At 40.8% G+C, this 13818-nt stretch overlaps 1 pseudogene; it reads right to left on the bottom strand.

Moving 5' to 3' along the window:
* Nucleotides 1-5535: 5535 nt before the first annotated feature.
* Nucleotides 5536-7112, bottom strand: LOC115505951 (annotated as a pseudogene).
* Nucleotides 7113-13818: the final 6706 nt, after the last annotated feature.

Here is a 13818-nt window from a genome sequence, read left to right as displayed (position 1 = left end):
CATGGAGGAGCTAAGCTGAACACTGTTAGAACACCTTGAGTATATCACCAGGGAAGTGAGTGAGGACTGATCTGCTGACCATTTCAGCCTTGTCATAAAGCCACCCTGCTGACACAGAGAGGATAGATAAGCAGCCCAAACTGACCATGACCCTGGGAACACAGAGGAAGGCTGTGTGACACCTCTCCGTCACCCATGAATCTGTAGTTAACCTTTGTATATAAGTGTTGAAAGCTTGTGCTTTATGGAATTCACAGGCATCATTCTCCCAATTTCTCAGCAAATTCACTAGCTTTAGCGGGTGAGCTTTATGGTGAAATTAAGGCATTGGCAGACCATGTCATTACACTGACGAAATCTTCTAAATATAGCTCTAAGATTTAAGAATAGCATTCATGCATAATTCTCATAACCTGGAATGATATAAATAAACGAAAACTGGAGTAATATCATAAAGACCAGGCTAATGAATGGAAGGTGGCCTCTCCATGGTGGCTCATTTAAGACCCAAAAGTGGCATGGATGGATGCTATTATTAAATATACAAATCTGTTTATACAAATAATTGTTATGGCATCTTTAATAGCACCAGTACTACAGTTTTGCCCTCGTCCTAAAGATGTGTATACTTATTTTTCCTCACTAACCAATATATGTCCCGATAAAAAATTAGAAACAAGGCCCTAATCCTGAATCTATTCATTGCTCTCAGCTCATCCTAAACATGGCCTCCCAAGGAAAAACTACAAATAATCATGTTGATCCTCAACATCCTCCATTAACATTATTTTCCTTCATTTCCTGTTGGTGCTTATACATATGCCTTTGGTCTTTGCAATGTGTCGTCTATCAAGAGGAATTTGCAAACCATTCATGAAATTTAGTCAAAGATGTGTTAAAAATGTGACTAGTACCAGAAATAAAGATTTCAGAAAATATTGGGGAAACATAGGATAAAAGAGAGAGCACAGAGAAAAAGGTAGGTATCTACTTTTCTTTGCTTCTCTACATAGTTAGAAGAAACAAGTATTTTCCTGGAGTGACAATAGACAAAAGAACACTTTTCAATTATGTCATTTATGCCTTTTTCATAACTCTGTTCATCACTTGGCTTTGTTTGTATGCATATGTGCATGTGTTTTCTCTTTTGAATAAATTAGGCCTAGAAAGCAAGGAGAAAGAGGGAGGCAGTGACACTGCCCAGGAAGGCGCAGAGAAAGTTTAATGGAGCAGGTGATGCTTGGGCTGGAATCTAAAAGACCAGTGCTCTAACCCCTGAGCTATGGCACCAACCACGCTTGGGTTGGAATCTAAAAGATGATGCTTGTGGTTGGATGAAAATGGGGAAGGAAAATCAAGGCAGACGGAATAGAGGTTGCAGAGGCAAAAAAAAAAAAAAAAATAGTGACATTCTGGGCTTGCCTCGAAAAGCCATATAAGTGGAGCCTTAAAGTATGGCTTTTAGCTTGGCAGTGAGGAGAGGGATAACTTTCCATCTTGAGTTCCACCAAAGAAGATTCTGAGGCAAGGATAGTAGTGCACATGGTTTACTGGACAAGAGATCTCAGGAAAGTCATTTAAGGGAAGATGGGAGTAAACGGGGAAGGAGGGGTGGCGCACAGAAAGGTGAGGTATGTAGCCATTTATCGCTGTGGACAACTGGAATCCTGTGAGGACACTTTGGAAGAGTATGTAGAATATACTTCAGAGTTTCCCAGGGCCTGAGCAAGCCGGGACATTCATTGCCTAATTCCTCTGTCATCATCGGAGGAAAGCACTAACTCCGGCTTGTTTTCTGCATGTGCTAAGTATTGTGCCACCATCCAAAGAAGCCCTTGGTTGGAGTCATAGGGGCTTGTAGTGAGAAGAAGCTTTCTGTGGTTAGCAGTAAACCTGAGGTGATAAAAGGAGGGCACCAACTTTCTGCCCAGCCTTCTTTCCTACTCCCTTAATGCTATTCTCACATTATCCTCTCCATGCCAGCCTTCTCCATTACTTAGGAATGGCTCCATCAGGGCTCAGTTCTGCACCGTAACCCGAGATAAGAGAGGTTCCCCTCAGCTCCTGGAACGAACTAATCTCTTGGGGGAGAGGTGGAGAAAATAACAGTGTTATTTATATACTCTAAACCCCCAGTCCACAAATTCTTTTGACTTGATATCCTTCTACCAGATCCACCCAAAGATCTGTTGGTTGTTGAAGTACTAAAATATTTAGTGACTTAGAAACAAGTAGAATAAACTCTTCCCTTCCAGAAGAGCCCAGAGTCTGAGAACTTCCTTTCAATGAGGTTTTTGACAATCTTCTTCAAAACAATCGTGGTCAAACTCAGGAGCCCAGGTGTGTGGCCCACCTAAAGACGTAGGTATTTTATACTATTTTTAGATTAGAAAATGGAAGGGAGAATTTACATTAGCTTCCAAAATTTTTAAAAATTCTCCTTCTTAGTTAAAGTGGGTTTGGAAGATCCTATCTCCATATTCCTTGACTAAAAAGACACTAAGCCTTTTTTTTTGCCATGAGACATTTTTGCTTCAATAAATTACAGTTATTTGTTGAGTACCAATGGCTTCCTGTTACAGTTAAAGAAAATCTAAAATCTGGGGTGCCTGGGTGGCTCAGTCGGTTAAGCGTTCAACTTCGGCTCAGGTTATGATCTCACAGTTCATGGGTTCGAGCCCTATGTCGGGCTCTGTGCTATCAGCTCGGAGCCTATGGCTTGCTTTGGGTTCTGTGTCTTCCTCTTTGCTCCCCACCACCTCATACTCTATCTCTCTCAAAAATAAATAATAAACATTAAAAGAAAGAAAGAAAATCTAAAATCTAAAATGACCTGCAAAGCTCTGTCCCCTCCTGCTTGTCTGACCTCATCTCAAGTTAGGCCAATATGAGCTTACTCTGGTCTGGCCACACTGTTCCCTTAACATGGCAAAGTCCTTAGGGATTTAGATGTTCACTTTGCTATACTTGAAATCTCCCCACATTTCCGCTTGTCTAACTTTCTCATTTTATTTACATCTCTGGTTAGATGTTACTTTATCTGAGATGTTTCCTAACCTTCTGTTTTGAAATGTCACCATGCTTTATCTTTATCCCCTTAGACTGCTTCCTGGTTTGGTCACTTTATTTTTGTTCACAGATCATCCCTAGTGCCTGGTACACAGAAGGTGCTCAATGAACATATGCCAAATGAATAAATGCCTTGGGGTCACAGGATTGTCAGACACTTTTTTTTTTTTGTCCATAATATTTTAATGTTTTTCCACTTTTAAATACTGGTTCCAGTTTTGTGATTGTAACATTTGGGATGACAGGCACTTTCATACAAATAAAATTTAAGGGAAAAAAGATCTTAGATGGATTGCAAGGATTATATTCTTATGGAGAAAAAATAGCATAATTTTCCTATCTGCAAGGAGAAAGTTGTTTTCATTAGGGAAGTCGAAATTTATAGGGAAAGGCTAAGGTTGTATTTATTTGAGGACTAGTGATTGACACAGTCATACTTTTCTATGTGCTTATTTTGTTTCCTTTTTTTGTGTTAAGTGTTTCCCTCTCACTCCAAGACATGGTATATAAGGTTATCCTGACTCCTAATGAGGGCAGGGCAAGGTATTAGTTTCACTTTGTTCAAGTTCTTGCCTTCAGGCAAGGATTTGACAGCATTCATTAAGGTAACAATCTTCTGAATCAGTGTGATTCATTTGGTGTTTTATTTGCCTGTTTTGTTTACATGAACACAGTAAGAGCGGCTGATTAACACACAAAGAACTTTTTAATGTGTGGTTAGTAAGATAGTCTGAAATGATATTAAGACAAAAGAAAAAAAAAGCCTTTATATGGAGATTTTGTATATCCTCAGGGGTTATAATTTCGACTTTTGTGTGCCAGAAATATCAAATTGCCTTTATTAGCTTGCTTAAAGATAGCAAGAACCAATAAATATTGTTTACTTCTCCAGGTTTGGTCTGGCCTTCCTATCACTGCAGAGATATCTGTTTTTGTTTGTTTGTTTAAATTCTGAGATCCCCTAGCTTGTCTATGCTTCTGTCCTGAAAGAAGGAGACTATTTAACTTCCTGTAAAGCTGAGGTCCCTTTAATCATAGACCAGATAACAGACCAGTTACTGTGGAAGACTTTTTAGGTACCAAGTCTCACTTTCAACTTAGCTATATTATCTAGAATTTCTAAAATAAACACGTTTCTCCTGCACATAGAAAAAACACACACATTTATATATATAACACACATATATATTAATTATAATATATATTATATATATGTATATATAATGCATATATATAATATATATTATATATATTATATGTGTGTGTGTGTGTGTGTGTGTGTGTGTGTGTGTGTGTGTGTATATGTATAAAGAAAAGATGTAGGAATGATGTTTCCCCTTCTGGGCACAGCATTTGAGAGAGAACAGCTACCATCCATTGAAAAGTAATGCAGGAAGAATTGGCAAACAAAAGACATAAGGAAAAACAGGTTCTGTTACGAACTCCAATTAAATGATAAATATGGTGTCTGGAAGTAGTATGGTTTCAACGAGGTGGTCTGATAATTGATTAAAAGACTTGATCATAAATGTTTTCTTCAGTATCAAGCCAGTACCCCAAGGCATCTTCACTTTAATTCCATTTGTGCACCACGCATATGGCATACTCCCCACGGAGGCTAAGTGCCGAGCTGTTTGATTTTTCACAGCCACTGAGAAACAGGATTTCTGCAAGAATGGGTGGCTTTCTGGTTTACTTTTCCCCACAGACTTAGCAAAATCACTCGCACACAGTAGAGATGCAAAAATGATTTTTTTTCAACGTTTATTTATTTTTGGGACAGAGAGAGACAGAGCATGAACGGGGGAGGGGCAGAGAGAGAGGGAGACACAGAATCGGAAACAGGCTCCAGGCTCTGAGCCATCAGCCCAGAGCCTGACGGGGCTCGAACTCACGGACCGCGAGATCGTGACCTGGCTGAAGTCGGACGCTTAACCGACTGCGCCACCCAGGCGCCCCAAAAATGATTTTTTAAAAAATGCATAATATGAATTTATTCTGTGATATTTTCCTCATTGAAGATATTTTAAAATGAACTAAAATAGCTGATGTTACATGAAGCAGAAATACCTACCAGAATTTAGATAACAGTAATATACATGATTTGACCCCCAAATATCCATTTTGGCTTTCATTTCAAACATCTTTTTTTTAAAAAAAGTAATATAAAAATGATAGATTGCTGCACTCCTTATATTTCCTTCATCTGAAAAATTTTAATTCAATTTCCAGTTATTTTCTCAACTAAATATGTTAACAGTATTTGCTCTTATTTTAATTTTTAATGTTTATTTTTGAAAGGCGGTGGGGAAGGGCAGAGAGAGAGAGACAGAATCCGAAGCAGGCTCCAGGCTCCAAGCTGTCAGCACAGAGCCAACCGGGGGGCTCGAACTCATGAACCATGAGAACACGACCTGAGCCAAAGTCAGAGGCTCAAATGACTGAGCCACCGAGGCACCCTTGCTCCTATTTTTGAATGGGAAGAGTATCCATTTTCTGTTTCTTAATGGTAATATTTAGGTCTTCTTTCTGTGATTTTCCAAGAAAATGGTTCATGCTGAGTTCAAATAGTAATTGAGCCCTGTCCAGAACTTAATGGGCAATTTCGGATCTCTCTAATTTTGAGAGCCTGTGACATGAGTCCATCCAAGTGGTCAGCTCCATACCTACGAGAAGAGCGTGTGGATAACCATTCTGGCCACTTGGGACTACCCTGAAATCTATCTGCAAATTCCCTCCCCTGCCCAAACACTAAAATGGCTCTGATGCCCACATAGGCCTCTGCAGCAAGCTAGAATCCAATCTTGTCAGCTTCAGCCTCTGGTGGTCTGCTGTATGGTCTATCAAGCATACACTCAAGAAATGTAGACTGTCACTACTGTCCCCAATGTGCCAAACTATCTCAAGAACAAATGGCCCAAATCATTGTGAGAAAAATCATACTTAAATCCAGTAAATCAACCAAACTAGGCTTTTCTACAGCATGCCCAAGTACTGCGTGGCTATTTCAGGGCCCAGAAGAAAAGCAAGTTGATGGATGTCAGTTACACTATTCAAAAGCCCAATGAAGTTAAACACTCGTCCATTTGGAATCACAAAGGCAATGCTCACTTCGCAGCACATATACTAAAATTGGAATCACAAAGGCATTTATATCCGAGAAATCAACCAGTTGAATAATCCAATAGATCTCAGAGACCCTGGGGTATCTTTATTATGGTCAATTACATAATAAATCACTTCTTTTTAACAGTCTGCCAATGGATATCTTTCTCGGTTTGCATATCATTTAAAAGTTCTTCCATCCATGCTTCGTATTCCAGTTCTGATAAAAGTCTGAAATGTTCTTTTCTCAAAAATAATAGCTTGCCCTTTCCTATGTTGGACTCACTTCCAGGGGAGTAAAAGAAAACACTACAAATAGCAATCCAAAACTAGTCAACCCAAAGAATAACTTTCATTTTTCCCCCTTCCTTACACTTTCATTAAATAGTTCTTTCTCCTTAGGAGGGAGCGCTTACCACCATTTCCATACGCCCCAGCATGTTTACAATGATCTCCAAGTAGTTTCTGCACTGGTTTAAGAATGATCAACAGGAGAGGAACCAGTGCCATTGAAACGGTAAAGAAATGTAGAAACTCCTAATGTCTCTTAAGAGAGAACCCCTAGAGGACTCAACACTGATGAGCAGGAATGACTGAAACTTCTTTGATCAGTAGCTGCCTGGAAAAAGAGTCATTCCATGTTGTGTGTTTTTGGGTAAACATCCAAATGTCCTTACTTTTGGTACTCCAGAGGCATCCTGTTCTTTTGTTATTGAAAGCCCTATAAAAATCAAAGTTTCCAGGCAGAAAAGCGAATCTGTCACACTGATTTGCTTCCAGGCCCTGACACTTATTTACTATGTGGTTAATTTGTATTTGATGATAGTCCAGTGAGGTTATGTACAGCTACTGTGTTACATTTTCTCCAGTTGGTCAGTGAATTATATCAGGAAAAAATGCAATTCAGTAGCGGACTGCAGGCCATAGATGAAGGTCATCTTTGCTCGATTATCTAGTCGTGGCAAATTAAAGATGATTAGATGACTCCTTCCAATTAGTGAATGTGTTTCTTTGCTTGCTTTTCTGAGTTAGTAGGTATTGCAATTGCCTATATCCTTTTTCTTCCCAACTATAAACTCAATGAGAGAAAGGATTATGACTTGTTACTATTAGAACATCAACACCAGGGACAATACCTGCAAATAATAGATGCTCTGTAAGTATGCTGAAGGAAAGAATACACGAGCCAGCAAAACTGTTTCTTAAATGCCCACTAGAACACCCTGGTGAAATCAATTAGCCTTGATCCAGAAATCAAAAAGTTCAAGGCACAATGCAGTTCACTTTCATTATCTATCCTTTCATATCTCTTGAACATTCTGAGCCTCAATTTCCCTGTCTGAAGAATGAGCAGAAATTAATCCAACAAGCCCTTCTGAGACTTGTGTGGTTCTCTTAAAATAATGTAGATGAAAGCGCTGTGCGTTATAAGCCGCTGCATAAATGTATGATCAGACATGGCATGTCACCCTGACACGGATCAGGGAAATAATTTAGGAAGTGAGTGGGGGGGGGGGGTGTAAGAAGGTGGAGAATGCTTAATTTGCCAGAATTCTCTGGGGAGTATGGAATATGGTTGTAAGAAACATTTGATACATTACTTGAGGTACTGAGTGAGATCTTTTACCACTCCTACCCCAAGAGGCATGCTCCACTTTCAAATAATGCTGAATGAAGCTTTCTTCTAAGAATGAGCTCTCCACTTAACTGCAGATTTTTGAATACAGAGTGGGACAGAAGTATGGAGCAGAGGGGCACTGCTTGAAGCACCGAGGATGATTTCCCTACGCCCAGCAAACTTCCCTGAAAATTAAAGAGACAATCATTTATTTCTTTAAGACTTTGAGATGATGCTTGCCTATCAAAGATAACAAAGCAAAAGCCTGTCTGGGATGTACACATATTGTACATCCAGCCTCATGTATAATCACATCAGAATCATATTGGACCTAGAGAAACTCCAGACTGTGTATCGTGAAGTCAGAATACATTAATGTAGGAGGGATCAAGCTCAATCTTAGCCAAAAAGTTAACCTCAAATGGCAATGTTGGGACAGACCTGGAGTCAGAACCCAATATTCTACCTCCCGGTGTACTAAACGTTTTACAAGTGATTATATTTTAAGCATTGATTCAAAACCATTGAACAGATTGGTGGTTTGTGCCACATTTTTCCATTCTCTCTCTCCAAATGGATGGCCTACATTCAAACCAGGCAGATGAAAACTGGTAACAGCTTGCTAATGGATGTCAGAATCTTAACTCATTTTATTCAAGTGTTCCTTCATTTATTCCTTAATTCATCAAACATGTATTAGATGCCTAAATGGTCCAAGCATCTGGAGTTGCATAGGGAATTATAGTAAATACAAACAAACATTGTGTGTATGTGTGATCTGAAATGTTTACTAGTTGTGGTATGAGAGAAGAAACACACCATTAAAATAAAACATTTGGCTCTTGGGCTAATTGCCAAGATGTTTGAAAAAAAAAAAAACAACAACCATGTCCATTTTCTGTGTTCCTCATCATGACTGTGTTAAATTAAGAATATAAAGCCACCACCAGAGATTTGACTGCAGTATTTCATTTCTCTTACACAAATTAAATAGAATACTGACATTCAAATTATGCCTATTTTCACCTTAATGCTTTTGCAAGATCACCTGAAAACTTCAAAGCAGTTTGAAATAGACTCACCTATATATTAGTTAATTCGGCAAACATGTATAATACCTCTCACGTTCCAGGCACAGTGAACATGTACCGGGGAGTACAGATATAAAACTGCTCCAAAAGAACTCGTCATTTGAAAACAAGTAGCGGTTGGATAAATAGCTTATAATTCAGCACGACAGTACAACTCATGCAAGATACAGAGAATGCACAGAGGTACATGGAGGAGAGTGAGGTTCATTGGACTTGGGTGTTCAGAGGTTTCCTGGAGAATGCTAAGTTTAAGTTACATTTGGAAGGAAGGATAGGGGGTGAGGGTAGACATGGGCATGTCAGAATGAAGGATCAACATTCGCTGAGGAACAGAAGCATACAACAAATTGTGTGCCCTGGGAAATACAACCAACTCATGACTACGGGAGCAAAATACACAAAACTAATTATGATAAAGTTGTTTTTTAGATATTACTAACCTGCATAAGACAAACCCTTGGGCTGTATTAGTTGAAAGTTTTACAGAGTCTTCCACATTCTCTGTCTCTCCGTCAGACTGTTACTTTTGTGATCATATAGTTATGATATGGAAAAATGGCCAGCCAAATGCACAACTGACTACATGATGGCAAAGACAGAATTGGGATACCACTTTGAAATACCTTTCTACGGCCACCGAAAGATTTGTCTGAGGTCCGGATCCCTCCTTGCCATCTCCTCCCTAGCATCTTTTATTTTCTAGTAAGTTTTTCATCCCTTCTTCCCTCTCCTTCCTTGCCCCTCCCCCCTCCCCCGTCCTTCTCTTCTTCCTCTTCCTCCTCCTTCTATGAGTCTACAACCTTCTATGTCTATGACTGCATCCCAAACCTACACTTTCGTTTGTAAAGCGCTTTTAAATCTATGTTTCCAGAATTCTTCAGAACATCCTGTGGAGAATCCTTGCGGAAGTCTGGGCCAGTGGCAACGCGGGCTTACTGTCTTCACAGATCTTTGACAGATTCACATAGATCTGCTATTTAAATTCGGGCTTTGGGGAAGATTTCAGGTGAAAAAAGAGTTCTTATCCTTCTTTAAATTTTAAAATTACTCCCCTTCTAGTATGACTCTCATCTTTTGAAGACAAACTGAGGCAAATAGAGGAGTAGTGACAGTATTGATACTGTGCAGCTATCTAGACAGAATGACACTCAAATATGGGTCTTTTGTTCTCAGATGCTCATCACGTTAGATGGTTCCAGGCAAGGGGTCTTTTCTACCACCTCGCCCACTGTAGGGAAAGAAATCCCTGTCTGGGAACTGTAACGACAAGAGGGTCACCGTGCTCCGTGTTTCTCCTTAAGTATAGACTTAACTGCCTCCTAACCTCCTTTTAGCTTTCATCAGAAACCCTCTGTCCATAACTTTCCACATTTAATTCAGTGTGAAGACGTTAATTATGAATTTACTACATTTATTATGCTCAGTCTTGGAAATACAAGGTTAAAAGTATATGTAGTCTTTGAAATGGAGTTTCTCATCGACTTCTCTGGGGATGGGAGACACGGATACGCACGCAGCGGACTCCTTCAATGAAGGAGGCATGTTGTTATGGGTTGAATTGTGTCCCTGAAAAGATATGTTGAAGTCCCAGTCCCCAGGGCTCCAGAAAGTGCGTTTGTTTGGAAATGAGATCGTTGCTGATGTGACTCGTTAAATTAACGTGGAGTCACGCTGGAATAGGGTGGGGCTCTAATCTCACATGATGTGCCCTTATGAGAAGATGGCCACGTGAAGACACAGAGACACAGGGAGGGAGAGCACCATGTGACATGGAGGAGAGACTGGAGTGGCACATCCACAGTCCAAAGAACACCAAAGATTGCCAGCCATTATTAGGAGCTGGGAAAATGGAACAGATTCTCCCTCAGAAACCTAAGGACTCAACCTGATTTCCATTCCCTGATTTCAGACTTTTAGCTTCCAGGACTGTGAAACAATAAACTATTGCTTTAAGCCACCCGGCTTGTGGAACTTCGTTATAACAGCCACAGGAAACTGATACAGCCGCATAAAGTTCACAGGTGAACAAGTCATTTTCCAGTCAGCTGTGTGTGTAGCACACCTGTGGGAGTAGGTGACATTTTAGCTGGATGAAGTTGGACGGGTCCGGAGGGAAAAGGGAGGGTAGGCGTCCACAGCAGAGGAGAAACAGAAGCAAAGGACAAGATTTGGAAAGACCTTTTGGCATCTGAACAATGCCGAGGAGTCCTGCACAGCCCCAGCGTGGAACACGAGGTGCTTTGGGCAAAGCTGTTGCAATGCCCTTTTGCAACAAGAGTTGACTTAAATGAATAAAAAAGAAACAACTTCAAGTTTTGAAATCACTGTGTGTTTGTGTGTGTGTGTGTGTGTGTGTGTGTGTGTGTGTACGCGCGCGCGTGCATGCACGTGTGTGTGTTTAAATATGTATCTATCCCCAGATGGTTTTCCTTTCTTTCTTTTAATTTCTTTTTAATTATGGCAGCTATCCTCCAAACATGTTTTTGTTTATCTCAAACTAAGTATACAGTTTCAACATATGGAGCATATTTTGTTTTACTTCAGTTTATCTTAAGAAATCAGCTTTCCTAACTCTTGTTGGCAGTGGACCCAAATGATTTCTTACTTTTTATTTCCCCCTTTACTTTCTCCTCTTCTTTCTTTCCTTTCAATTATGATTTATCTGTATCTCTCTCCCTCTCATTTTCTCTCCCTTCCTTCTTCCCTTTTTTCCTCCCTCCCTCCCTTCCTTCCTTCCTCCCTTTCCTTTCCTCCTCCCTCCCATCCTCCTTCCTTCCTTCCTTCCTTCCTTCCTTCCTTCCTTCCTTCCTTCCTTTCCTTCCTTCCTTTTTCCTTCCCTCCTCCTTTCCTTTCCTTTCCTCCATGCCTCCCTTCCTTCCTTCCTCCCTCCCTCCTTCCCTTCCTTTCTTTTTTCCTTCTGGAATGTCACAAAAGGTGTCTGATGTTGATGAACTGGTTCAATTAGTGGCAAAAACCAACCGTTCCTTGGCTTGTGGATATTTAGTCAGCCTAGAACATACACAAATTAGAAATAATGTGAATAAACAAGCCAGCAGTAATATTTGCTCTTATGTTTATAGTACCACGAACCTGGTAGTCAAGTCTGTTCATAATCTCGACCCAAAGTTTCTTATCTGCCTTGTTGTGCACGATGCTTTTCCAACACTGTGTATTCGCCTCCTTTGTTCTTTCTTTCCTCAGAAAGCTCATTTTCATCTTCTCAGCCTATTGCACTCCACTCACCCTTCAAATTCCAGGGCATGTGTCCCTCCCTTTGACACGTTTTATGATGCTCCCTGACAGAATTAATCCTATTCTCCCCTGCATGCTCCCAGAGCTCTGTATATCCCTCTATCCTTGCTTTCCTGTGACTGGAATTTATTTTCATACCTGCCTCCTCCACTGAACTGTGATCAAAAAATGGTTTCTCATTGCTCTGAAGTCTTCAATCTAGCAGAGCAGAGGCACAGAGTAAGCACTCCGTAAGTTCTCACCGGAGACATGTTGGAGTGAAGAGGGATTGCAATCCTTCTACAGGGAGTAAAAAGCTTGTCTTTAATATCCTTGCAACACCTCTGAAACCATCTGCACACTTCCCAATTTGAAGAGTGCTGGGAATGTCAGGAACTGGGCACTTGAGGCAGGAAGCCACCAGGAATGCTGAGCCTAAGACTCTAGGGAAACTGATCCTTTCTTGGTATGTACATTCGTGTAGCAGAAACTGGGCATTAAGTAGACTTCACATGTAGTGTGGAAGCACAGTGATACAGTCATGAATGTTTTTGCAGTGACACTATACAAAAGCGTTTACCACTTAAGCCAATGCTAAAAACTATTGCTGAGATGGCTTCTGAGGGTAAGTGTGCGGTAGTGACTTGTGAGGTCTGCTGGAAGCATGAAAAGAAGAAGTAATGGCACGTGTGAGGCATACTTAGCTTGTCTGTACTCCACTAAAATAAAGCCTATGTCTTTCATCTTAAGACCTCCAGAACCTTATTTGACACATTGAATATGATCTACATGGGGCTGTTGGAAAGAAGGAAGGAAGGAAGGAAGGAAGGGAGGGAGGGAGGGAGGGAGGTCATCTATAAATAGCACACACAAGAAATTGCCAGCTTCATAGGTACAGGTCTATAATTCCTGCACCCCTCTATTATTATCAAGTCTTGTCAACGGCCTTGTGATATAAGAAACCTTAAAAATTACATTGCATGACCCCTAATTCCAGCAACTTAATTCTAGCAGTGACCTTATAAAAGCCTTTTATGTCCCTCAAGCACTGCTCAATGGAAATCTGTGCACTGAGTAGGGTTAGTGGCCCATGAACTAAGCACTGGTTCTGTCTATGTTGCTCACAGTGACTGCGGTCCCCTTTCTCTGACCACCTCCTTCTAACAAGGGGCTTGGAAGTAGCAGTAATATAAGGTGGTAAGGAGAAAAATGCAGAGAGGCTAAAATAGATAAGGTGGGTTGGGAACCCGGGGAGGGAGATAGAATGCAGGTAGGTAGGGTGCCAAGCAGGTCTGGTCGGGGAGGAGGGGCAGAGGGCTATGGTGCTGTACAGGGACCCACCGTCACCAGGAGTCAGCCTCACTACAGTGCCCCCTTGGACTTAACTGTGTTCCTCCCTGATGTCCTCACCTTCACTTCTTATGGGCAAGTCAAACAGCTTCTTGCCCTGTGGTAGTAGGACTTCTACATCTATATGGCTCTTTTTACCGGAGAGCCACAGCACTGGACCCCGGATTATGTTTGTGCCACATCAGGACTACGGGACACTGTGACCTGGGAGAAATGCCAATGGGTCGTGTCCATCCTTATTACAAAGATGGTGTGTGAAGGACTGAGATGACAGATGATAATTACAGAATGTTAAATGCTACAGACACATGTCTGGACTATTGTCCTTATATTGTCCTTATGGTACGATATTCC

This window comes from Lynx canadensis, chromosome F2, assembly GCF_007474595.2.
Source record: "Lynx canadensis isolate LIC74 chromosome F2, mLynCan4.pri.v2, whole genome shotgun sequence".
NCBI lineage: Eukaryota > Metazoa > Chordata > Mammalia > Carnivora > Felidae > Lynx > Lynx canadensis.
Note: the sequence above shows the minus strand (reverse complement) of the source record. Positions and strands in the feature narration are given on the sequence as shown.